General features: G+C 37.9%; 1 protein-coding gene across 13 annotated transcripts in view; it reads right to left on the bottom strand.

Annotated features, from left to right (window-relative positions):
* CDC42SE2 (CDC42 small effector 2) overlaps positions 1 to 25,394 on the bottom strand; it is an 81,893-nt gene that overhangs the window by 34,275 nt on the left and 22,224 nt on the right. Inside the window, exon 4 of one of the 13 annotated variants that reach the window (XM_085566052.1) lies at positions 7,037 to 7,117. The exons of 11 other annotated variants lie outside the window; for them this stretch is intronic. The gene's annotated coding sequence lies outside the window, so the exon portion shown is untranslated. Of the gene's footprint in view, positions 1 to 7,036; positions 7,118 to 17,414; positions 17,462 to 25,394 lie in introns of all 13 variants that reach the window. One more of the 13 variants, XM_085566053.1, reaches the window with a different exon arrangement.

Below are 25,394 nucleotides of genomic sequence, written 5' to 3' on the forward strand. Positions count from 1 at the left end.
CCTTCTATCCTATGCTACAGTTGACTTCAAAATAGGGTATTAGTTGTAGACCTTGAAATTATTTCCTTAAACCTCTATAACTCCTCAAGTGGAACAAATGAGGCTTCAGATTCCAACCATTCCTTTGCTCAAATTATGCTTGTTGGTAAACCTCCATTCTGGTTTGTTTCAGTAGGAGTGCAATAAAAATTCCTGTGAGACTTCAGTTATCTTGCCGCACATCATAAACTTTACTTGCAAAGTGAGATAATGAATATTCAGAAGTTTTTACAGGCATATTCCTTAATAATTCTTTATAAAACCGCATCTTCACTCACACAAACATTTGCACAACTATGCAATTTCTATTTCTATGCAATTCCTCGCAGTGTGAAGTTCTTTGGAGGCTCCATGCATGTAGCAGTACACACATTCTGTGGCAGAGCATCTCCACTTTGCTTTCACCTTCATTAGCTCTGTCCCTCATTTATTACATACGTGCCAAGTCACTGCACTACGTGGCCATGACTAGCCATGTACTTTCCACAAATGCTGTCTAAACATGCACAAAAAGAATACAGCAGAACCTTTTCTATCTCCAAAGCTTTTGGGAAGCTCTCACACTTCTTGGCTTTTAAGACACTATCTGAAGCTCTTTGAGAAAAAAAATCCATGCTGCAGGAACAACATCTAAATAGCAAAATCACATCTAAAGTACTCCTGTCTCCTAGCTTTGAAAAATCAACTGATACTGTCAAAATTAGGTTTATCAGCCTGTTTCTGACATTCCTTGCTTAAAGATCAGAACAGGAAGTGGGGTGTGGGGGGGGGGAATATGATTTGCTAGCTTACCCTATTGCTAATACCATATAAAACAAAGCAATTTTTTTAAACAGGAGACCTTGAGGGCAAGAAGGAAACCTAGAAAAGGAAACCGAAACCCTGGTCTGACAAATATACTTCTATAGAACCTTTTGCTTGTTAGGCACTTAAAAAAAGGTCTTGGAACAGTGCTAACATGACACATTTTAACTACTTAAAAGATGGTTTTCCTCCTTTAAAGATCACCATCTAAATCTCATGAATGAATCAAGAAATTGTAATAAAACTCAGGTTTCAACAATCAGTAGTGTGAAGCCCAAGAATGAAAATAGAAGTCTCTACAGAAGTTCTCACTCCACACTTAGGTGGCTTCACAGCCATTTTCATAGTTATTCTGGTGACTGAAAATTTCATTAACATTAAATAGCAAGAGTAACAAAGACCACCTTGACAGAAAAATACTCTGCTGTTCTCTACAGGCTCAGAATTTGCATGCCACAAAATTCTTCTCTAAATTTGATTTGTATGTTAACTCCTGCTAAGCATGTAACATTTGACAATTCTAGTCCCATGTTTGTACAGCTTATGTCTCCTTAAGAGCTGGTTGATTTACTTCTAAGATAGATATGAAGTTGTTCTGAAACACAGCAATGCTTCCTCAGTGCTAGCTGTTCAGATTATGAGGAACTGAGAAATCAAACACTCAAAGTTAGTATTTTGAAGTTTGATATATTCTAAGCTGCTAGAGCAAGGAATGGATATTGTACAGTCAGCTTTTCTTGCTCTGCAAGTACCCCAATACTCTGATTTGTGACTTCTAAAATTATGATACTTGTTGCTTCCTTACAATCTCTTTCTGACTAAGTCCAGAACTAACACACCAAATTCTTGTTCTTACAGAGGGTTAACTTGGATCCTCCTGTTACACCCAAGTACAGAAAACATACTCTGAAGGGCTGGGAGATTCCTTTTGTTGATCTGCCTCTGTGTTTGTTCACTGACAGCTGGCACACTCCTCCAGCTCACTGCAGCCCCTAGCACTGTGCAGAGCTGAAGCCCTGGGAGCAAACCTGAAGGGCTTGTGTGGGCACCTGTGAGCCTGGAAAGCTCTTCCTGGTCACAGAATACCCAAGGGCACAGAAGCCTTGCTCTACACAGCTGCTCTCTGCATGCAGGACTTGTGACCTTCAGGACAGTCAAAACTAACTCCCTGTCTTAGATCTAAAGGTTTCAAATGACAAATCCAAGCTAATGATTGTAAAGAATAATCTCTGATTACATGTTAATTCTTGAAAAGGCATTTTTAGTTCTATAGCCTGTAAAGTGCTGCATTCGCCTTTAATTTGGTAGTTCTGCAACCACTAACACTTCTTCAATCTTTTGACTTTTTATTAAAACACACAGCTAACATATCAGTATGTCTGGAGAAAACTGACATTAACTGCACCTCTTAAAAGGCAAACATGTCCTTAGCAATATTTTTTACAGCTCTGGAATTTCATACATCTTCCCAGTCCACTAAAAAAATTATTTTTACAGGAATCAAGTTCATATGAATATCAAGTATAAATCTGTTGCACCAATATGGAAAAAAAAAGCGATTAAGCTGAAAGCAAAAAGGTGCATTGGTGCTGTGATGTTAATGACAACACACTAAAACTTCTCTTACACTGTTAGTTGCTTGTTTAAAGAACAAGTTGAAGCAGGAAAATTCTACTGTTCTTTTCCAAATTATTGGTTATATAAAGAAAGAAAGAAAAATCATAGTGGCCTACAGCTTCTAGTCAGGTAATTATGTAATATTAGCACACTAGCAATCTCATGGGAAATTGCTCCTGCAAAACTTGCAGGTAGGAATTGCATCCCAAGCCTAGCTGCAATTAATGAGGTCTCAAAATACAAGCAGTATTTCCCTCCTTTTTCATAGGATTAAGATTTGAGTCACAGAACCATATAATGGTCTGGATTAAAATGGACTTTACAGATCATCTTGTTCCAGCCTCCCTTCCACAGGAACACCTTACACCAGCCCAGGTTTCTCAGGGCCCCATCCAACCTGGCCTTGAACACTGTCAGGGATGAGGCATTCACAACTTCTCTGGGCACCCTGTGCCAGTGTCTCATCACCCTAACATGGCATTGTTTGCAGTATTGCTGCATTTGTCTGTGCAGACCTGCCAGATGAAGAGCACAACAGAGGCTGAAGAACACACTTCACAGGAATAGCTCTGCCACCCTTTGAGCACCATAAACTGAGCAAAGAGCAAAACCAGAGTGGCAGAACACTGTAGAGCTCACATTAAAAAGACAAGACAACTATTCTGTCTGAACCAGAAATTTATCAGAGCAATGACTGGTGAAAGCCCAATCTGTTTTTCCCATGTAAACTTTCTGAACTCTGAATGCAACTTATTTTAGAGTGTATGATTCACATTACAAAAACACACAGGATTATCATGCTGAACAACTTTGTTGCATCTTAATGCTTTTATACCTTAGTTATGATACCAATTTCATAATGTTTATAGAAATTCTAAATATAAAGAAATCAAGATTTTAAAAATAATACATTGTTTAAAATTTAAAGTGAAACACCAATAAGGCAATTTTCTTCACCCTAAGGTTTATTCCACAGTGGCTGGTCTAAGGCAGAAACCAAAACTACTGCTTATTCTTAAATATCAGTCATAAAGTCAAGAAGTGCAAGCACTGCATTAATGATTTGTGGGCAAAGCGTATTTTATTACATTATCACCCATTTTTCTTACTAAAGTAGTATTAGGTTTTCAGTGAGAAAAGTACAGAGCAGGAAAGGAGGAAATGTGTTGTGATGCACTAAATAGCTTACTTAGTTGTTGTTTTGCAATGGGTGATTGGGAATTTGTAAAAATAAATAAATTAATTAACCTGAGTAGTTTTTATATTGCACTATGGAGTTATGTCACATTGGTCTATTCCACACACCTTTCCCCTCCTCCCTAAGTCTCAGGTGTGATGGGCTCTCCCTGACCTGCTCCCCCCTCTCCTCACCTGTGTCCCATTGGATGTGGCTTCCTGGTTCCGCCCCACCCCTTCCCAGAGGGGAACAGGAGATTCCTACAGAAAGGTAAACTAAGATATCTATTTTCCCTCTGAGCTTTTCACATTTATTGATATAGAACAGGTTAGACAGCATTTACCTAAACTGATACAAGCAGGAATATACAATATACTGTGGAGAGTCAGTTAGAATAAAACTATTTATTAAATATACAGCTTGAGAACAGTCTGGCCTTTTTAAAAAGGCATCCTTTTAAGGGTGAATTTTCTATATCCTTTGACTGTGTACCGTTCACTGTGGCTTTACACAGGAAATGTGGTAACAACGCTCTTTGACAATCACTTGAAACAAATACAACCACAGGAAGAAGAAAATAAAAATTATAGAAAAAAAAAAATCTGAATTTAACTAGGCTTGCTCCAAAGCCCAAAGTACTATTTAAGAAGAATGGGGGGGAAAAGGGTTAAAAAAAAAAAAAAAAAAAAAGCAAATCATGAACAAAAATCATGCCATGCCATGGTATGTCATATCACAACATGATGTGCCGTAAGAAGCACATGTAGGCACAAAGTCACGACCAAGACCCCTACTAGAATTTTAGTCTCAAGTACTTAAGAAAGAAACCTTCCAGTTAGTCTTCCTATAGGAGATTTATCCTATGATAAATACATTAATCCTATGGGTATTTTGATTTAGTTGGTTTTTTTGGCCTTAAAGGATTTGAAAAACTATAATTTCTTTCCATCCTGCAAGCTGAAAGTAGAAAATTGTCATCTCTGAGTGTATTTTTAAGACTTCTTTCACATTTTGCACCTTAAATTTCTATTGTAGCCACACTATTTCCTCTTGATGATGACTAAATAAAGTCATGTGGCAACTACAAATGAAGGGAGGACTAAGGTGTATTAATTTAAATACACTTACAGCTCAGCTGTAGCAACCAGAGGAGACTCTCCAGGTCTCAAAGGAAGTGAGAGGTGTTTATTCATTTGCTAGTCTAATTTTTTGAAATAAAACAATCTACAAGAAGCAAGAGGTTTTAAACAAAGACAACCTACAGAGAAAGTTCCCTCCATTCATGAATTTTATATCAAAAACTTTATCTCATCAGGGCACTGAACTTACAGAAGCACTCCTCCTCCATTTCCTACTAGAACAGACACTTCTGGGCACTTTGACACTGATTTTTAAGCAGCAATTATGCTCTGCACTTCCAAACCCTGAGATACTTGAGCTGCAAATAACTCTTGCCACATAAAAGACAACATTCACCATCAACATAGCCTGAATAAGGCTGAAATCCTTTTTTAACTTCCTCGTAATTTTCTCATATTGATTCTGCCTTAGTGCTTCCCAAGTCCCTTAGGGTTTAGTTTCAAGACATTTAACAATCTTCTTCAAAGTCTGAGTTAGACTTTCTTGTGCATTTTTAAAACCTGAATTTATATGTCCTGACTCTGTAAAAAGGTTATTTTATTCATGTCTTTGTAACAGTTTTTCACAAAATTACTAAAGTGGTAAGACTGTAGGGCTTTGCTTTGGTATTATCAGTCATTTGGAATCAGTTCTTATTTTTTCACCCCTATTAATACTGAAATTATTTTCATTAGTATATTTCCTTAAGCAACTTAGAAATAGGTTGTACTTCAAATGAAGCTCAACACAAACTAATAGCCATAAACAATTACTATTATAAGAGTTATCAGCTTCTGAGTTAAAGTATTGAAAGACTATTGAAAACAGGGGAATGGTATAGAGTTACTATTTACACTTTAGTTAAAGGAGATAGGTTGATTTTTTAACTGTTGTTGTAGCTAATAGTACAGAGTCTAGCTTTAGGAACAATCACATCTTTCTCTGAACACCTCCAGCTTTTGTGCTTTCAGTTTGTAGGAAGCCATCACAAGGTCCCCTGCAATAAATGTACCCACCCACCTGGAATAATACATGGGAGAGCAGCAAAAGATACAGAAAGGAAACCACAGAAGTGTCTAAGGAGAAATAATAGGTTTTCCTTATCAGGTTCCTGATAGCCTGAGAGGGAGCTGTAAAGAAGGGGATAGCAGGAAAGCACACAATTCTTTCAAGGAAAGAACAGCTTATGAAGGTGACAGTAAACACATTTGCAAGTGCCAGCTGTGACCTTAAAGCAGAAAGATTTTAAATATTTTTACTTCTTCTTTTTTTTTTTTCACTCCCATCTGCAACTGCTTGAATTTTACTCTGTAGCCCTTCACTTACATTTATTTATTTCAGTTGAGGGATCCAGCCCTTGAAAGGTACTTACTATTTTGGGCACAGAACCAACAAATGAGACAGTACCACCTAGTCATATTAAAATTCTTCTTGTCCAGCTCTTTTCAAAGCTTCTTCCTGTCTTTAATTAATAACTACATTTGATATATATGGATTCAGTGCATCTTTCTGAACCAGCCAATTCATAGCTCATACTATTCCCCACACTTATATGCCCACAGCAACCTACTTCTCTTGAAACCACAGCACTAATAGTTCTGCACTATGAAAACTTAGAAAGACTAATAGAAAACTAATAATCCAAATTTTTTTACTAAATAACAGGAAGGCAAACCACAGACTTAATAAATACATTCTGTGTCCTACCTAAGACATAGTCTAGGCATATTTTGCCCCACCTCCAAAAACAGCCAGCTAAGAACAAGTGAGAAGCCTTTGAGAATTCACTCCTATGGTTTAGAAAATATTATTTCATACCAACTTCCCATTTGCATTTAAAAAAATGGCTGTTAGACAAGGTTTTAAGTGGTCAATAACATTTTCTTCTTAAGTAGCAAGTTCTATAGAAGGAAAAACAATGCTTTTCTCAGCTAGCCTCCTTGTTCCTTCTTACAGGTAATACCAGGGAGGAAAAAAGTGAACAGGGGAAAGTAATGGTTCAAGGCAAACTGTCAATAAAGTACCATTTCTGTCAAGAATGGAAAGAAACCCCCAAGCAAACTAACCTTCCTGAAGAATGCCCAATTGTTATTATTATTATTGCCTTGATTTACAGTAATTGGCATTGGCATCCAGGGAGACCATAATTTTAAAAACACTGCAGCATTAGAGAGAATGGAACAGTCTATGCTCACAACATGCTACATGGCAGACCATACAAGATACTGAAGGGACCCTCACCTGTTCTTAGTATGACAGTAGATTAAAAGCATTACTCACAGCATTTAAAATGTTCTTTTTTCCACAGGAAGCTAACACATCAAAGCAATATTCAAGTTTAGTTTGGGACAGAGGAAGGAACTGTGAACAAGAGAAGAAAGGCCATTAAAAGTGCAAGAGTTCACAGAGGCAAACTCTCAATAGTAGAGTGTTTCACATCAAAAAATGTATCACTGTGGAACACCACTATTTCAGCTTTTAACCAGCCACTGTAAAACAGCAGTGCAACACAAGTGTAACATTATTTCTAAAGACCTTTTAATGCATTTCAGTAAATTGTTGCTGTACTTCTGTTGTCCCTGGTGTGCAGTGACAATTTACACACTGAGACAAGGGATCCCTATCTTTTTATTCTAGTTTGTGCAAAGCATGAGCTTTGGCCACTAAAGGCTGGCTCCCCAATCATCAAAATTTTACACCATTTATACATTTCAGCAAACACAGAAAGCACAGTTCATTTGCTGTAAGTTACACAGGTATCTTTAATTAGTATTACATCTTTTATTGGTTAAATGATTCTCATGCTAAGTAGCTCACATGCTCAGATTTTCTCCTGAATCGGTAAGTTTCTTTAGTTCATGGGCTGTGAGTCAGTGGTCCCTGTCTCCCTCTTCCAGGATTACTTTTTACCCAGTTGGAGCTGGTCTCAGCACAGTTGCTGTGTTTGCTTTATTAGTTTCTTCCTTATCATAGGAGTTGTGCCAAAAGTCCTCGTGGCACATAAACTGTGCTTTGTTTTTGTCCACTATCAGCAGTACATTCTTCTCCCCAGGCTTTGTCAACCTCCCTTTGGGTCTGAGATCACAGAAGAATGTCAAAGCCTAAATCTTAACAAGGCAATTCTACTTAAAAGTAATTTATCTAACACCTGGACATCACTTCTTCACCTCCCACTCAAGTGCAAAACAATTATGAGACCAAGAGCAGCAAGCAAAAGCAGTCTTACATTTTGTGGGGCTGGATAAGTCAATTTCACTGCTACCCCATGAAACTACCCAGGATTCACATGGAGCCATCTGAAAAGCCAGATGAATTATTCTGTTAAAGTCCTCCTCTGCATGTGACAATGCATGCTGCAAATGGCAAGAATGTGTCAGCAGGATGTCTCTGCTTTAACTTTCAGTTCCACAGCTTGCAAAAAACAAAACAGAAATAGGTTTTTGTTTGAAGCGCAACAGAACTGGGTATTTTTAACCTGCTATCATTTAAGGCCTTACCAGTCATTAATAATTGTTCTCTAGCCCTTTTATAATTTCTCTATTATTAGCTTGTTTAGATGACTTGAACTCTGTATATGCATGCATATGTAAGCACATGGGAGATGGCTTAAAGAAACCTAGAAGTGAAGACAAATCACATTTTCCAAGATACTTTGGGTCACTCCAGAGTAGAAGTGCAATGTAGGACTTCTGGAGTGGGTACTCACAGAAGTTGTAGGCAGAGGCCTGTGAGTTCATGCAGTCCATTTTTTCAAGTGTACCAATTCCCAAGAAGCAGTACATTCTCTTGTTACTGCTCAGTGTACTGTACGCTCAGAGCTCACTTAAATGACCGCTCTGCACTTAATACAGGCTTCAAAGCCTACCGCTGTTACTGTTCATTTGAAGAGCACTCACACAAGAACCACACATACATGAGTCTAAATTAGGCTTTGACTGGTCTGAAGTGGTATCAAATTTTCCTGACTAGACACTTGAGAACAGTATATTGAACACTTGGTTTATTTTACATGCAGTCCATCTTCAGACAGAAAATGGTGCAGAAATATCACCCAAGTTCGGCAGAAAAAGCAGGATGTAACTGGGGCATATAGCAGAGCCAGAAGGCAAAGACATTTTAGAACTTATGAGAGATGGAAAGTCCTAACTGGGCCTGTTTAGATTTCACTCTAAAGATAAGCATGGGGAACACTCACAAAGCAAGTTTCATAAAGAATGCTCTAGTCAGAAACCTGGATTCAAGTAATCCTTACCATAGCATTATGTGTGTTTGCAGACCAGACCATGTGAAGAAGAAGAAAATTGGTAAAATGTTTGGCTTTTTCCTATTCTCCATCAATAGCCAGAGATTAGCTAGTACATTAATGTGTAACACACAGCACAAAGTGATAAATAGACAGAAGATCAAGTTTCATCTTCTTCTAGCAGTGTAGAGCAGTAAATGCTTTTTTCTCCTGCCTCCAGACATTTCTTAAAGTCACTTTAGGGAAAGGAAAATCGAGACATACCCACAGCAACAAAGAAATCTGGTCCAAGTACCATAATTTAAGTATGCCATAATGCAAGTAAGAGTGTCCTAATTCTGTAACACTTTAACAAGTGGAAAGAGAACAATGAACTGGCATACAGCTTCTGAGAAGCACACAAGGAGAGCTCCTATGCTTCCCCAGCACAAAAAACCACTTTCAGTCACTTCTACACACAAGAAACCTGCTAATTACTGCGACTGCACGTGCATGCACATGTCCATGTAAAGCCACATACACCACCTAGAATTACTAATTGCAGCAATCATAAAGTATTTAATTCCTATGGCTAAGGCTCTCATGCTGTATCCAGCAAGTAGGAAAACCACCAACCAAAAAGCTAACAAGCCTCTACAAACATCAGATAGGCAGCCTGTACTAAGGAGAACAACTACAAATTGAAAAAAGTTCCTAGGGATACCTGGTTAAAAAAACCCAGGTATTAGATAATACATATATTAGAGTCGTAGTTAGTATGAAATAACATTTTTCATGTCAACAGTACTTTTTTTTTTTTTTCTGGAAGGATCACTTATTTTTCAAAAGAGATTGAAACATAGAAAAGGGAAAAAATTCAGAAACTCTGAGATTTTTTTTTATACACACAGCTGCTCTCAGTAAGGCATTACACATGCACAGCACTTTATCTCCTTACCAGCAATAACACCAGTACAGGGTTGTTTATCATAGAAAAAATACTGTAATTTCCAAAATATCTTACTTTGTGACTATCTTCAAATTTCAGATTCAGATTCAGATAAAGCACGTTAATAAAATGCACCTTAATTAAAAGGAATTACTGTTCTTTGCTTCTCCCTTTCCCAAATTGAAATTCAAAGCAAATGATCCTTAATATCGAGTTGAATTTGAGTATTTACTTTAGTCTTTAAAGTAAGTACTTGACCACAGAGAGCTCTTGCTGCTTACAGTGATAAAAATGCTTACCTCCACGGAGTATGATAAAAATGTAACTACCAACATTGAAAATGTTGAAAATCCTCACTGACTTTAATTTTGTGATAGGTAGATAGATGTTTACTAATTTTTTTTTGTTAGAGATCTTCCTGTTTGGCAAGTCAGTGATGGATGAACCCATTCTGAGTGGAGAGTGCTTTGATCCAGACATCATCAAGAAGGTCTGACTGAAGTCTGTCCTCCTTTGCAGAACTCTGCTAGGCCAGGTCTTCACAGGAACTAAGGAATCTGGGCTATGCCCTACCATGAGCTCACAGAACCAGCCTGAGCTGACTGTGATGGGTCATTCCCTCAGCCTTATCTTCTCCAAGCTGAACAAACCAAGTCACCTTAACCACTCTTCAGAAGCCTTGCCCTCGAGACCTACCACCATCTTGGTCACCCTCCCCCTCTAATAGCTTTAGATAAAAAGATATTTAGATATTTAAATTGTGTATCCCAAAACTGCCCCCAGCACTCAAGGTAAGGCTGTCCCAGTGCAGAGCAGAGTGGGACAATCTCCTCCCTTGCCTGGCTGGTGATGCCGTGCCTGATGCACCCCAGGACAGGACTGGCCCTCCTGGCTGCCAGGGCACTGCTGGCTCATGTTCATCTTCAACTTGCCAGAAAAACCAAGCCCCAAGATCTCTTTCTGGATGTCTGCTTTTCAGACTCTTGCTCCCCACTTTGTATATTCAAGCAGCATTACTTTAGATCAGACAGAAGCTGGCATTTTCTCATTTTACATTCCATATGGCTGGTGATTGCCCAGCTCTCTAGTCTATCCTGATCTCTCTGCAAGGCCTCTCTACTCTCAAGGGAGTCCACAGCTTCTCTTAATTTAGCATAATCGGTGAAGTTAATTCATGTAGGACAACTTATTTAATATCTACATTCAGAGGCCATTTTTGAAAACTCTAAAGAGCACTGTCCCTAAGATGGAACCCCACAAGTGCCAGATCACCAGTCTGAAGTCACTCCATTCACTGTGACCTTCTGTGCCCAACCCAGGAGCCAGCTGCTCACCCACCATATGATGTGTTTATCCAGCTGTGGGCTGCACATTTCCTCCAGAAGGGTCCTGAGAGAAACAGTATCAAAAGCTTTAGAGAAATCCAAAAAAGATTACATCAACTGGCTTTGCTTGGTCAACTACGTAGGTTACATTGTAAAAGAAAATTAAGTTTGGTAAACAGATTTTTCCCCTTATGAACTCATGCTGGCTGGGACCAATGACTGAGTTGTGACCAATGACTGAGTTGCCCTTATGATGTTTTTCAATAACCCCCATACCAAGTACTGAACAGAGACTGACAGGCCTGTAGTCCTTCCCACCTTTCTTGAAAATTTGATTACAATACTGCTTCATTTGTATTCAATTACTGCTTAATTTATTAACATTTAATTTCCATTCAATCACTGATTAATAGTAATTTGATCACCATGTAATGACTAATAAAAGCCTTTTAGTTAATGTTATAACCATGACTTCTTAGTTCACCTGCCACTTGGCATTTTATATTGGGCAATATGAGCAGCTTTACCAAATTAAGTTCAATAATAACTTATTAAAATTCAGAAAAGTAAAATAGGTAATGATGTCTAGCTTTAAGCCCAAAATACAATATGACATCTTTCCTACATATGTAGAAAAATAACTAAGTACATAGAGTCAGCTTGAAATAAAAACAAAGTGCATGAATTTTCAACACTTCAATGCAATTTCATTGAAGATACCAGAATTATTGACCTAGTTAAGAAACAAAGTGCTATACAAAAAAGGGAATTTTGAATTGTTCCAGAAACATTTTAACAAAGTACATCTTCTCACCAGAACAGTTACTGCTGTTCTGTAATCAGAACCCAAAGGAAACTAGATGGTCTCCTCAGAAATGAGCTTCCTATCTTGCCAAGGAACACTGACTTGTGCTCCCTGTGTACCCACAAAAAGGTCATTGTTGTTAAAAATGTCCATTTGGGAAATGTCCTGTGGGTAATATCTCAGTAGCAGAGTAGAACTCACCTGGAGTTCTTCAGCTGGTGAAAAACCACTGCAAACCTCAAACAGTTTGACTTCCACAGGAAACACCCACATACACAGTGGAGTATGGCTTACCTACATTGACAGGTATCCAGGGAAAGGAAAACCTAGAATAAATCTGTCAAGGCTACAAGCCATTTTCCCTACAAGCTTTAAATTAGCTTGTTCATACCAGTAAATCTTAAACAGATTCATTTCAGCTCCCAAAACCGAAAGCTGCTGACAAAGCCACATACAGCTTGCAGCACTTGTTCACTAAATATGGAAGAAATGTTATGTCTCTTCATTCTCAGCATCTCACTATATGGAAGTAAATAGGTAAAGTGAAAAGCATACTCTGACACCAAATAACCACAGGATGACACTACTTGAACTCTACGTTATAGTAACAACTCCAAATTGTACTGTCATATGGTAGACAGAAAATATAAGCAATATCCTCTTACATCATATTATATCCTCACAGATAGGATCTAATTTGATAGATGTAATTTCAGTCTAATAAATTGCAGTCTAATAAATTGCAGATTATCCCATGTCACAAACTCTCCTATCTTATCCAAGAGCCGAATGTATTTAAACATGCTTAAAACATGCTTCATAGCATAAAAGACTGCTCCTCTTTTACATTCTGAGTTTTACAGGTTTTTTAATAAAAATAAAAAAAATCAACCAAACCTCAATTTCTTAAACTGTCAAAACCACATTCCTGTTAAATAAATTGTGAAAAATATAATTTATCAACTGAAAGACCCTCTGTTCTCTGTGATGCGAAGTATTTCTGTAAGTTACATTAATAAGCATGAGAGGACTAAGACATTATACCTGGACACTTCTTCTTTTGTGTCTCAGAACACAGATAAACTTTCCAGATACATCTGGATTCAGCACATGGTCTTATGCCTACCCTCAAAATAACTTTGTTGGTTGTGTCTATTTCACCATTAGCTTGAACGTTTTCTGTGAAACAGAAGCATTGGTTTGCTTAAGATCTGGGCTGTGTGACAACAGGGGACAATAAGCAGATCAGCAGGTACACTGGCAAGATCTGGAGCAGGTTCTTGGCCAAGGGTGCAGCCACTGGGCATCCAGCTGGCTCCAGACTTCATCCCAGGAGGAAAGCCCTGGGTCAGGGACCTCACACAGCCCTCCAACCCCCATGTACAGCCCCGTGGATATTATCTACCTCTGCAAGCACCCTCAGTGCAGGTAGCTGATGTTTTTAAAAGCTGAAGGCGAAAACAGATGGGTATGCAGATTATTAAGGTTTTATTTTTCTTCCCACAAACAAACATCTGATTCACCTGAATTACCTTTACGCATTCATTCTGACTGCAGAAGTACTTCAGCCAGTTGGCTCTGATGCAGTCATGTATCTGCTGTTAATTCTCTTCCTTAAAAACGAATTTTTTTTTAACTCTTAAGCATATTTTTGCACCCTATTATTTTCTTCCCAATACATTCCAGATTAAGCTCACATCACACAATATAAATTGTATTCACTGGAAGCAAACATGACATTTGCAAAGCTGAGCCATACCAGATACTTTAATACAACCTCTTTTAAAGAGGATTTAAATAACACATATTTTCTAATCAATTAATCCAGGGACTGTGAAGGTAAACTGTTAACATTATTGTTGGTAGAAGATGTTTTCTGCATGTTAAAACTTAACTCACAACAAAGTTACCTGCTTCTCAATTAAATTCAATTAGAAAAATTCTACTTCATATATCCTGCTACCCAGTGTTCAGAAACAGATCTTCTGAATGCAGAGTCAAACACAGTGCTTGTGCTACCTGGAGTCCTAATCAGATCCCAATTTCATTAAATAAAAAATAACAAGGTGGCCAGCTCTTCTTATCATGTTCATGTTCCATGTTCTTGCACTGATCATAGAGTTCTATTCTGAATAAGTAAGCAGCTATTACAACAACAAAAGATGTTCCCAAAAAATCTTAACCACACAAAAGAGCCCATAAAGAACCACATCACAATCCTCTCTTCCCCCAAATAAGGGTACTTAATTATTTAGGTCAAGGCCAGACAGCATTTGCTGCTGAATTCCTTTTAGCTTTCAGTTACTCATGTTTCCACACAAAAACTTCTGCCTTTGAATGTCTGTTCTGAACATAATTCACAGAATAGAGACAAATTTATTAACCAAGAAATCAGAAAACATTCTGGAAAGGAGGCAAAAAGAAGGCACAGAAGAACACACTGGATATTAGACTAGATCTGCCCACGGTTAGACATACAGAAGAGGTAGGTGTTTAGCTGTCTGAGATGCGATTTCACACAAAATCATTGTGCTACACTGCATCCACATCCCATGATGGCGCCTCTGGAGATGCCAAGTGTGGCTGCATGGGAGGAGCTGACTTGCACAAGCAGAGCAGTGTTAGCTACACCAAGCAGAATTCTGGAGTAGAAGGTGAGTCTGGCCCACAGACAGACGTGCCTGGCCAAGCCTCAGAGCATGGCCCCTCCCAAAATGCCTCCCTGCCCCCCACACATTCTTGTACTTCAACCCCTTCATGGCCATCCCTCTAGGGTTGACAGCTGGGCATCCAGAGCTAAATCTAACTCTTGTTTTTAAGATGTAATAATTGCAAAGCAGAGTCATGCCATATGGCCTAGCTAAAACTTACTTCAGATAAGTCGTTTTTCTCCTGAAAAATGCAGTGTATTGTTATCCAGCACAAAGAAATCAGAGCTGCATCATGTGAAAACTAAAATAACTACTTCTACATAATTGTAACAACAACAAAAATAGGTACTTAAGACATTTTGAGTCCAGCCTAAGTAAATGCTTTACAATAGCACTATGCTCATAAATGGCTTCGATTGTAAAATATTGAATTACTTGTCAATAGCTACTACATAGCACAAACAAGGCTCAGAGCATGTTGCCAAGTCAGACACCTTGTACAACACTCCTCTGTCAATTTCACAGAAAGACACTGTTGCTCTGAAGGGAAACAGAGGTGCCTAAGCTGAGCATAGATGTGGACTACTCATTTAGTTGATGCCAGCTAGAAAGTCATCTGTTAACAGAGTATTTTTAATGACTGAGAACAATGAAGAGACCAGTACAGTGTTTTCAACAATAAATAAAAACTCAGACTTAACTTACAAAGGATAAACATGAGATCAAGTTATCTAGCTTATTTATCAAACATAGAAGGTTTTTATTTGCATGATCATGCTTTCAGATGAAAGATGAAAGCATAAGCCACAACTTTAATTACAAAACCAATTATTATGTCCAAAATACAAAGGACATCGCTGATATAACTGGGTTATTACTTTCTAAGGTAAGTTTGCAAAATAGCACTTCTGTACTCTGACACACAGACTCCAGGCCACTGTTACTACTCTAACACAGACTTAATCAATTTATCCATTAAAAGAAGCTAAATGGTATAGGGGGAAAAACCAGAAAGCTATTACCAAAATACAATTCCTGGAGTTTTTTTCTAAATTGTACAACACTCTCAGGAGGCAAGTAGAGGAAGTTTCAGCCCATTACTCAGTGGGAGAAGAAATGAAACATTTCTTGATGTATGCTAAAAAGCTCCATTACAAAAGAAAAAAATAATAATTGGATTCATTAATGATTCAAAGATTTCACCAATACTTTGTAAAATAGTACCAAGCAGGTAACCAGCCCATAGCTTTCTCACTGAACAGTCATGATTCATCATCTTAGATCCAGTGACTTCTTTGCCATAATTTGTGGTATCAATTTTGAGATAGGATTTTCACAGCAAAGGCTAGTAGTTACTGTAAAAAAATATCATCCATTTATATAAGGATCTTTGAGTATAATCAATTATCATGAATTATATTTCTAGTATTTAACAGGAATTAGTATAATTGTTAAAACTACACAAACAAATAAAGAGGAGGCTCATGGCAGGTATAAGCTTTAAGGAATCCTCCTGACCTCTCCCTCTTTATACGTGTGGGAAACTAAGGCATGCAACAATTGTATTTTAAGACAGCCAAGAACATTTGTAGTCAGCTTTGTTCTAAGTACATACATTTCCACTGTTTCAAGGATTTCCATGTGTATAGTCCCACAGAGGTAAGGCATTGGAACTGCTCACAGATGCTAAAGACAGAGGTCCTTTCAACAGGCCACAATATCTAGGTTTTGATATTATTTTATGAACAGACATAACAACAGTAAAATATACCTTTTCCTAGAAAGCAGCAGATATAGCCTCAGCAGAAGTTGTTCTATACTCTGCTCACAGAACTCTGCAGTTCATTCAATAGTATGCCTTCAAAAAAGTCCCACCAAATATGCACTGCTGATTACTTTAATCTGTGATATATTTAAAAAGAACTCTACACATCTGCTTTGGTATCTGTTTTCATTGTGTTCTACAATACAACTATAAAGACATATTCAGATAATTTAATGACATAATCACATTATTTTAAAGGGAATCTTTTCAGTTATACTGCTCAGAACAAACATAACAAGTGGTCCTTTGCATGTCTGTTAGTAACACACATTACTCCTCAATTAACATATATTAAGAAAAGACCAGGTTTAATCCTTATTTAAGTGGAAAGACTGACTAAAGTAAGGATATATAATATGAATATACTGCAGTGGCTGCAGTGTCCATGGAAACTACTTCTCTACTAGACAGGCAAAATTGCTGTATGCAGATGGCAAGTTAAGATATATACTTATACTTATCAAGTTTTATGTACTCTTAGTAGTGCCATTCCCCTTCTGTCAATCTTGTGTATTTATAAAAGCTCTGCAGTATCCTCAGCAGCTCTTTGACAAACCATCTAACAAACCCCTAATGGATACAGCGAGTCTGTTCTTTAGGTAACACTAATAAAACACATACACAGTTATTAGAGTTATCAACGCTTACTTGCCAGATACACACCAAACAAAATGTGAAAGAAGACTTGTTGTCTTTGCTACAAATAGGCAACAATACAGGACTGTAACTGTGCCAGATAACACTTCATTTCTCACTGTTGATTATTACAAGGGTTTGTGCAACTCACTAGAATTTTGTATTCTACTTTGAAAGGATTCTCATGACATAACAGGATTTTAAAATGCCTCATTCTTTTCTCAAGATGCAGACTTTATACTTACAGCTTGAGATTATGTATAAGAGTCAAAAGCCTTTTAAGTGAGACAACCTGCACAAGAAAAACAGGTTAAAAAAAAATAAAACAAAACAAAAAAACACAGTTTGGAAAGAAAGCTTACTTACTAATGCTGACCTATCAAAGTTACCAAATCTCTCTTGCATTATTTCAGTTAGTTACCTGCTTGCCAACAGGTAAGGAAGGTAAGTTAAATACACAACATACTTCCCTCTGGTTTCCAACCTTCTGACCTAAGTAGAAACCCTAAGTGAAGCCTAAAAAATAAACAAAGTTTTTGACCATAGTATTTCTCATGCCAAGACAATCACAAGGCATGGAGTACTTCTGATAACTTGAAAGTCCTAAGCCCTACACAAATGTGAAGTATAATACTTGTGCTGCCTCACTATGAAAAGAATGCTGCTTCCACACAGAGGAAGAATCTCAATAAATATAAGCACGAAGACTCAAGCATTTCTCACATCATTCAAAACCATTTACCCACTTGAAACAGGGAAATAGAAGTTCCTTTACTGACGATCACGTACAGATTTTTCAGACAGCCAACCCAACAGGCAGTTTTTTGTAATATACATCACAAAGATGTAAGGAAAATGGTAGTGACAACTAGTGCAACTCTGTATCAGGAAAGATTACCAGGCTCCTTCAAGACCCAAACTAGCCACAGACAGCACAGTAAATTACAAGGCTTAGCTCCTGACGGACTTCACGTCAGATGCTTTCAAGGTTAAACCCAGCAAATAAATACTTTTCCAGAACCTTCTATACTACGCTCACCATCTGGTGTCTTTTCTACTCTTCTAACAGGTAAACTTAGTTAATAAGTTATTTCTCATGGTGGCTACTTAGCTCCTTATTCAGACGCATTATCCAGGCTCCAATTGCTATTATGGAGAAACAAGACATACCATAAAAATTTCATAATATACAAATCTACTACTTTTAATGGTACTGCCATGGTCAACACATGCTTCCCTTTCAAAACAAAGGCGTAGTCTCATTTAACACAGCAGAACTTGTCCCATGCCCTCATTGCAGCAGTGCAGAGATAGAATCCACTGACTAGTACAACAGCTTCATTTTCTCTCAAGAACTACTATGGCAAATGATCACAAAACAGGCATTACACAAGTTTTGAAAAGACAAAAATAGCCCAAACTAGCACACTGCCTTTTACAGAAGAGGTACAATGAGAGATTTTTTGACTTTAAGAGAAGATGCACTATTTTCTTTAGTTCTGTGGAGACACTTTCCCCGATTTCCAGTTACCTTGAACTCCTAAGAAGCTTTGCAGACACTTCTGAAAAAGACATTGTAGTATCTCTGAAATATATAACTGGTATTTATAACTGGCAAATATCTTCATACTGACATTCACAAACTGCAATTTGCTTTAGTGCTCTTTCTGCATACTACAGAACTGCTGAGAACTCCATTAGCATGACAAGTTAAGCTGTAAAATTCAGTGGAAGCCTCTCTATCACCAAAAAAAAGAAAGGTGTTTCCTGCCTTCACACTCATCTTAATTGTTTGTTTGTTTTATTTACTAGCATAATAGTATTTCATTTATATAATTTTTCCCAATGAAAGATCTGTTGCTGAGTCATTAGAGTTTTGCTAGAGGGTACGATCGAATCTGCATGTGTAATTGACTTAAGTAAATAAACTCAAATGAAAGAAGCAACTACTTTGACTAAATAAATTGTCAAATAGCTGCATGGTGAGAATTCAATTTACCATAAAAGTTCCTCTGGTTTGAACAAGGTCCTATTTCCCCTAGTGTCACAAAACTGTTAATTTTTCCTTCTCTGTGGGTCGGGTGGGAGATATTCTCCTTGTATCTGCTGACGAAGCTTCACTCTGTATATATGGAAACAAAAACCCAAAAAACCACACAGCAGTTCCTTTGCCTGGGATAACAGTTTTTATCTAAAAGTTTAGATTAAAGTGTAAGAAGTATGCACTCAGATAAAAGTTGCAGTTGTTACTGAACGTGTTCTTCCTTCTCAAATAAAGGAAGAGGACTTTTAAAGATGGTGTCAAACTTTAATTCTGTAGCTTTAATTTCACTAGCAACTTCTGAAAAGAACAAAGATATAATTACTCAATTAAGTATTTAAGTACAGTCTCAAGTCCTCTCCCAAACCAAAACGTTTCCCCCATTTCTCCTACCCCTCACAAATAAAATTACAGAGAATTCTACAACTTGAGTATCCAAGTGCCTCCAAATATTTTAACACTTGATCTTTCTCTCTGCACTTTACAGCAAGTCAACAAATATACCTAGTAAAAGGAACATATTCTCCTTAGCATTCACCTTCAGTGCTCAGGTTGAGAGGCAACAAAAAAGGGAAGCCAAGAAATTAGAAACTCATTCATTCTACCATCAAGCTTCATTCAATCTTGCTTGAATAGTTTAGTGGGATGATAGCTCTTCACCCAGCTCCTGTGCAGGACAATTGTGCCTGCATAGCACAGTCAGTGGAAGTGAACTGGTCCTGGACTTGCAATTGCCTCAGGTCAGCATTTTGGCCTGATCAAAAAACATCCAGGAATCACCACATCTGCTGCTCCATTTGCTCTGGGCTGTGACTTACAATCAGCTTGTAGGACAAATATTACAGACTGCATCTAGGAGGTATGAAAATGTAAGGGAGAACAAAGAAAGATCTGTACATAACTTGTTAAAAAAATATCTACTGCATTTGACAAAAGGCTAGAAAAGAGAACTAAAATAACCAAAATTTCCTCATTACAGTAACTAGATGAGCATCATGCAGTTAGTAACAGCACCTTCACCAGCAAGGTGCACTTCCTTCCTAAGCAGATTTGATTTCCCCTTTTTCTCTGGAGAAGTAAGTAGTGAGGGCTCACATGTGAGATTCAGTATGCAAGCCAGATATGGTTGTGGTCCTTTCACACAGAATAATCAGTCACTGCCCCAAAGCCCTCTTTGTCTGCCACTCAGACACAGATCATTTGGTTTAAGGTATTCATTATTCAGTCTCTCCCTCAAACAAATGACCCCTCTCTCCCAGACATGCAGCCCAAACTGTGGCTTGTGAATCCCTATCCACAGCAAGGTAATTAATGGAGCCTATCGTATTCTCATTAGTAGAGTTATCCTCAACTCATTCATGGAACTTCCCATGAAAATATAGCAGATTGCTGCACCTAAAAAATGAAGTATTTAACATCAGTTTCTCTAGAAATCATCTGTCACAATAAGCACAATCACTTTAGAAGTACCAATGCAAATAACCCTTTGAATTAGTACACTTTTAAAAATAAATTCCTTTCTTAAACCATTGCATCTTTAAAGGTTTTGTGCACCTACACTACATAACTGAAAAATGAAATTGAACTGTTTGCACTGTACCAGACAACACTGTGAATTCTCCAGAATATGCACTATCAAGACTCCTAAAAACAACAAAGACATTGCTGAGTCTTTAGTCATTGTACTAAATGTCAATGTACTAAAAGACACATGGATATATTTCAGTCTAAGCGTCAAAATAAAAGCAAACAAAAAAAAAATCCCAAGGAAGACTAACAGGCAGACAGGTTCATCTAAATACTGTGCTCATTCTTAACCCTCTGGCCACCCTGTGCTGGGAAGCTGCCCTCATTCTTTTCTCCAGGCCCTTGTTGCTAGGGTGGCAGCTGCACAGCTCATTGCTGTGGAAGCACATGTCTCCGGAGGGGGACACAAAGGGTTTCATTATCTGCTCCTCCCAGTGCCAGATAAGAGCATCCCCCCCTGTACCCACACCAGAAGCAGGCAGGCAAGCCTTTGCCAGACGTGGCCACGGACATGAAGAGCTGCAGAAAGTACAGCCCTGGCTGAGCTCCCTGCCACCACCAGCCTGCTCTTTTCCAGTCTTGACTCGTGACTTGATGGAGAGCTCACACTGCAGTTCAATTTAAGAACTACTGAGATGAGACCTGTATTTTTAAAACTAGTGAGAAGAGTCTCCTGATAAACTCAGCCTTCCACAAGGAGCTCTGCTCAAGAGATGTGGTCTTCTCTGGGGCATACAGATTGAGGACAGAAAACAAAAGGATTCAATGACCAAATCAGCATACTGTGGTCTCAAGCACGTTCATTTGCACTGAACAACCTTCCCAAGGTTTACTTTAAATCTTTACTGGGATTAAGAGCTAGATTAATTCTGTACACTTGTGAAGGAGAGGGCTATAAGCAGTGTTTCCAGTCAGGAAATGTAGCTAAATAAATAAAATTAGAAGTATTTAAAAATTCATTATTTCTTGGATGGGTTTTGGTATCCTGTTAATTGCAAATGCCAGAATATTGTCAGCAATTTCTCAAAAGTAAGTTGTTTAGCATTTCTAGTGTCAGAAGAAAGGAAACAAAATTAATTGTTTTAATTTTGGATTTCCTTTTCTCAGGGCAGAAATTCACTGCTGAAGAGCAAAAAATTATTAGAGAAAAGAAAGACATTAACTCTTCATGAAAACCCTGAGTATCAACACACAATCCATTAAATATGTTTTTTGGCCATGTACAAGTAATTTACAATGGAAATAGAATATTTATTTCATGTACATCTCACACATACACTTTAATGATTATCAGTTCCACATTAATAGCAGATGCAGAGATTCAATAGAAAACAAAAGTACTCCCACACAGGGTGCCAGACTATCACACAGTAAAAGGCAGAAAGGAAATCACAGTTTATATAGGTCTTTACTAAAGGCCAGACTATTTTTTCACTTAATGTCATCAAGTGAGCAGTCCTGTCCCTGAAGGTCTGTCTCTTTACAACACTGGACAGTGGAGGAAACATCCAGGATCTGTGCCAGCCCCGAAGAAACCAAGTCTCCATAGAAGGCAATATGAATTCCATTGTTTCCTGCCTGTAAGATTACCAGAGCACGCTGGCAGGGCTGTGCACTTGCTGTACTCCTGAATAGTCAGGGGTGGTGACTTCCAGACAGTCTGAAACCAAAAGGCTGGTACCTGTCCCCAGACCTGACAACTCAACCTGGGACTGGAAGGGCCACAGGCAGGAGCATGCTGATTTAACTCTGTGTTAACAAAGGACAGCCCAGCCTTGTTCATGGAAACTTTCTGAGAAATGGGTTAGATCTTCCCTCATGGGTTTCCCCTTGGTGGATCTACTGAGGTCTTCTAGCCTAGAACTGTTAATTCTGAGAGCACAAAGAAAGCAGAGCTGAGCAAACCACACTTTCAACGAAATAGAAGTTCACATTTTGAAAAAAGCAGCACATTTACAATTACCTCTCTCAGTTTTGAAAAAAGCAGCACATTTACAATTACCTGTCTCAGAATACAATCAGTATTCAAGGACCCTGAGTGAAATACTTCTAGTACAACAAAAACTTTTTGTCTTAACCTACAATTGTGGGCTTTCTTGCAACATGAGAATATATTATAAATATTTAAAGCAGAAACAAAATCAGATCAAGAAATGGTACCGGTACAATTGTTTACTTGTAATACTAAGTATTGCAGTATTTGATTCCACCTGCTCTTTCATCTAGCCTTATCTCATATCTCCCCCTCCTGCTGCATAGCTCTGTAACTGGGATGAGAGAACAACTAGTGGAGAGAACTTCAATTTCCATGTTAAAGACATACATCAGCTACAGTCCACGAAAAACACCACAAACAACACATGTATTTCACATTAGGCAGCCAAAAAGGCAGAAATAAGTAGAAAAATAAAGAAGGATAAGAGAGGAGAAGTAGAGTAACACAGTGATGCTGAAATAACTGCAGTTCTTTAACATGCAATGTAGTGAATAATGCTGGCACCTGTCAAAAGAGAGTGAATTTTCTTTTTATGTCACTAATACATCCATTACTGAACATCTGAAAATAACTAGCAGGTGTGTATATTTTTACAGAGCTAGATAGATACCTCAAGCACTTCAACTGCTCTAATGAGACGTGCACAAACCTATCACTCTCAAAAAAAAAAAAAAAAAGCTGATTTACCTTGCTTTGTAATATACTGATATCCCAGACAGCTGCAAAGTTTATCCAGCACTGGTAACACCAGCAATAAGAGTCAGTGCATGGTGGTCGTCACCTTTGACTAATACAGTACCAGTATTTTGATGGAAAATGCACAGTTTTTAGGATTTTTGCAAAAATTATGAAAACAATAGTTTAAAATACAGTATTTCGCTTCTTGACGAATATCCTGTGTTACTGTAATATTGAAAATGCAGTTTATCAAAAATTAAATACTCTTTAAGTGTACCAATACTAACAGCACAACAATGAGATACTGAAAAGTCTTTTAAAAGCTCTTGTGAATAGTTACTGCTCTTAATTTGTCAGGTGATGGAATTTTGTAATACACCCTCAGAACAGCATTCCACAAAACAAGCTATTATTTCTGGACATATGTGCATCTTGCTTCTAGAGGATTCTCAGCTATATGAAGGAAAAAAAAAAAAAAAGGCAGCGAAACAAACAAAAAACCACTTCCACACTTGAGCTCAACTTGAACTACCAAATTAGCAATAGCTGCAGTGCAACTCTATTGTAAAGCTTCCGGTGAATAAATGCTACGTGACTTCTTTAAACCCATATGGAAATGAAAGTGTATCAGGCTCTAGAGACTGGTACAAACATGTGTTTTTGTAACAGTTTGTTATGGGACATAGAGATTTTTCTGCTACAAAACTTCACACTGGGGAATTAGACATCTGCACCTATTTACAAAGGGTTATTAGTCACAGAAAACCAACAGGTAGGACCAATACATAGGTTAACAGAGTAGCCATTAGTTTCCAATACTACCTTAAAGATCCCTTTTAGTACAAACCATTCTGTAATTTGTAACACATATCAACATCCCTCTCTACAAATGGCACGACAGTCAGTATTTGCAAAGCTATCAACTTTTTACTGGGCTTTAAAAACAGAAATAGTTACCAGGCTTTCTCCTGTAGCACCCACCACACAGGATTTCATAATGTGATGCTATCCATCAGGCTTTAAATTCTAGGTCAAACTAACAGAGTCACCACAGAGGTACCAACCACTACAGCTAATCTGAGACAAAAGCAGCTGAAAGGAAGAGGTGGAAAGGCAGCAGGAAGGGTTAGTGCTATATTGGAGGTAACAGGAAAGGCTGGTGTTCTAATGGGGGAAAGAGACAAAGAGGAGAAGCAAGGCAGAACGTAACAGAGTGGGAGAAATTACACTTATGAAACAGGTCTGAAGTTTACTTATGATACGACATAATTGGATTGATTTGTTTGGTTTTAAACAAAAAATCTGAAGAATGGAAAGTAAAAGCACAATAGATAACCTACTACATTAAAAAGCTTTGCTGAAATATATATTAATATTTACAGGCAAAGATAGTTGCAGGAGATATGGAGGAGCTAGATGGAGAACAAAAGAAAGGGTACAGAAACAAAAGAACCATTGTATTTATGAGAGAGCACTTGCTGGCAAAATCATTCCTTCTATGGACTGGGTTATCTGAAGGTAAATACAATTTTGACAGTTAAGTTGCGTTTTTCTTCCATAGCAATTCTGTTAACAATGAGAAATTTCAGCAAGCCTCCATGAATTTGTTTTCATTACAACAAATAAATCAATTAGTAACAGCTATATACAAACTACTCTGAGGATCTGCACTTTAAACCAATGGGGACCAGAGCTTTATGTCACTGTATGGCTTTTCATTTACTTGTTAAGTCACAGTCCATTAAAAGACATTCAATATCACAGTCTCTTGTGGCTTCTCAAGTTAGGGCCCTTATGTCAGAAGCACCTCAAAACTCAGATGGAAAGTTAGGTTGTGAGACTGTCAGAAGTGTCACGTACCCAGCAGTTTCCACTCAGTGCCTGACAGATTCTTTGAGATGTAGATTCAAATAATTCATCTACAGATTCAGCTTGCTACTTTATAAATCAAACAATTCCTCTGGTGCTCCTGCCTCCCAGTAA

This window comes from Lonchura striata, chromosome Z (genome assembly GCF_050655825.1).
Source record: "Lonchura striata isolate lonStrDom1 chromosome Z, ASM5065582v1, whole genome shotgun sequence".
NCBI classification, from domain to species: domain Eukaryota; kingdom Metazoa; phylum Chordata; class Aves; order Passeriformes; family Estrildidae; genus Lonchura; species Lonchura striata.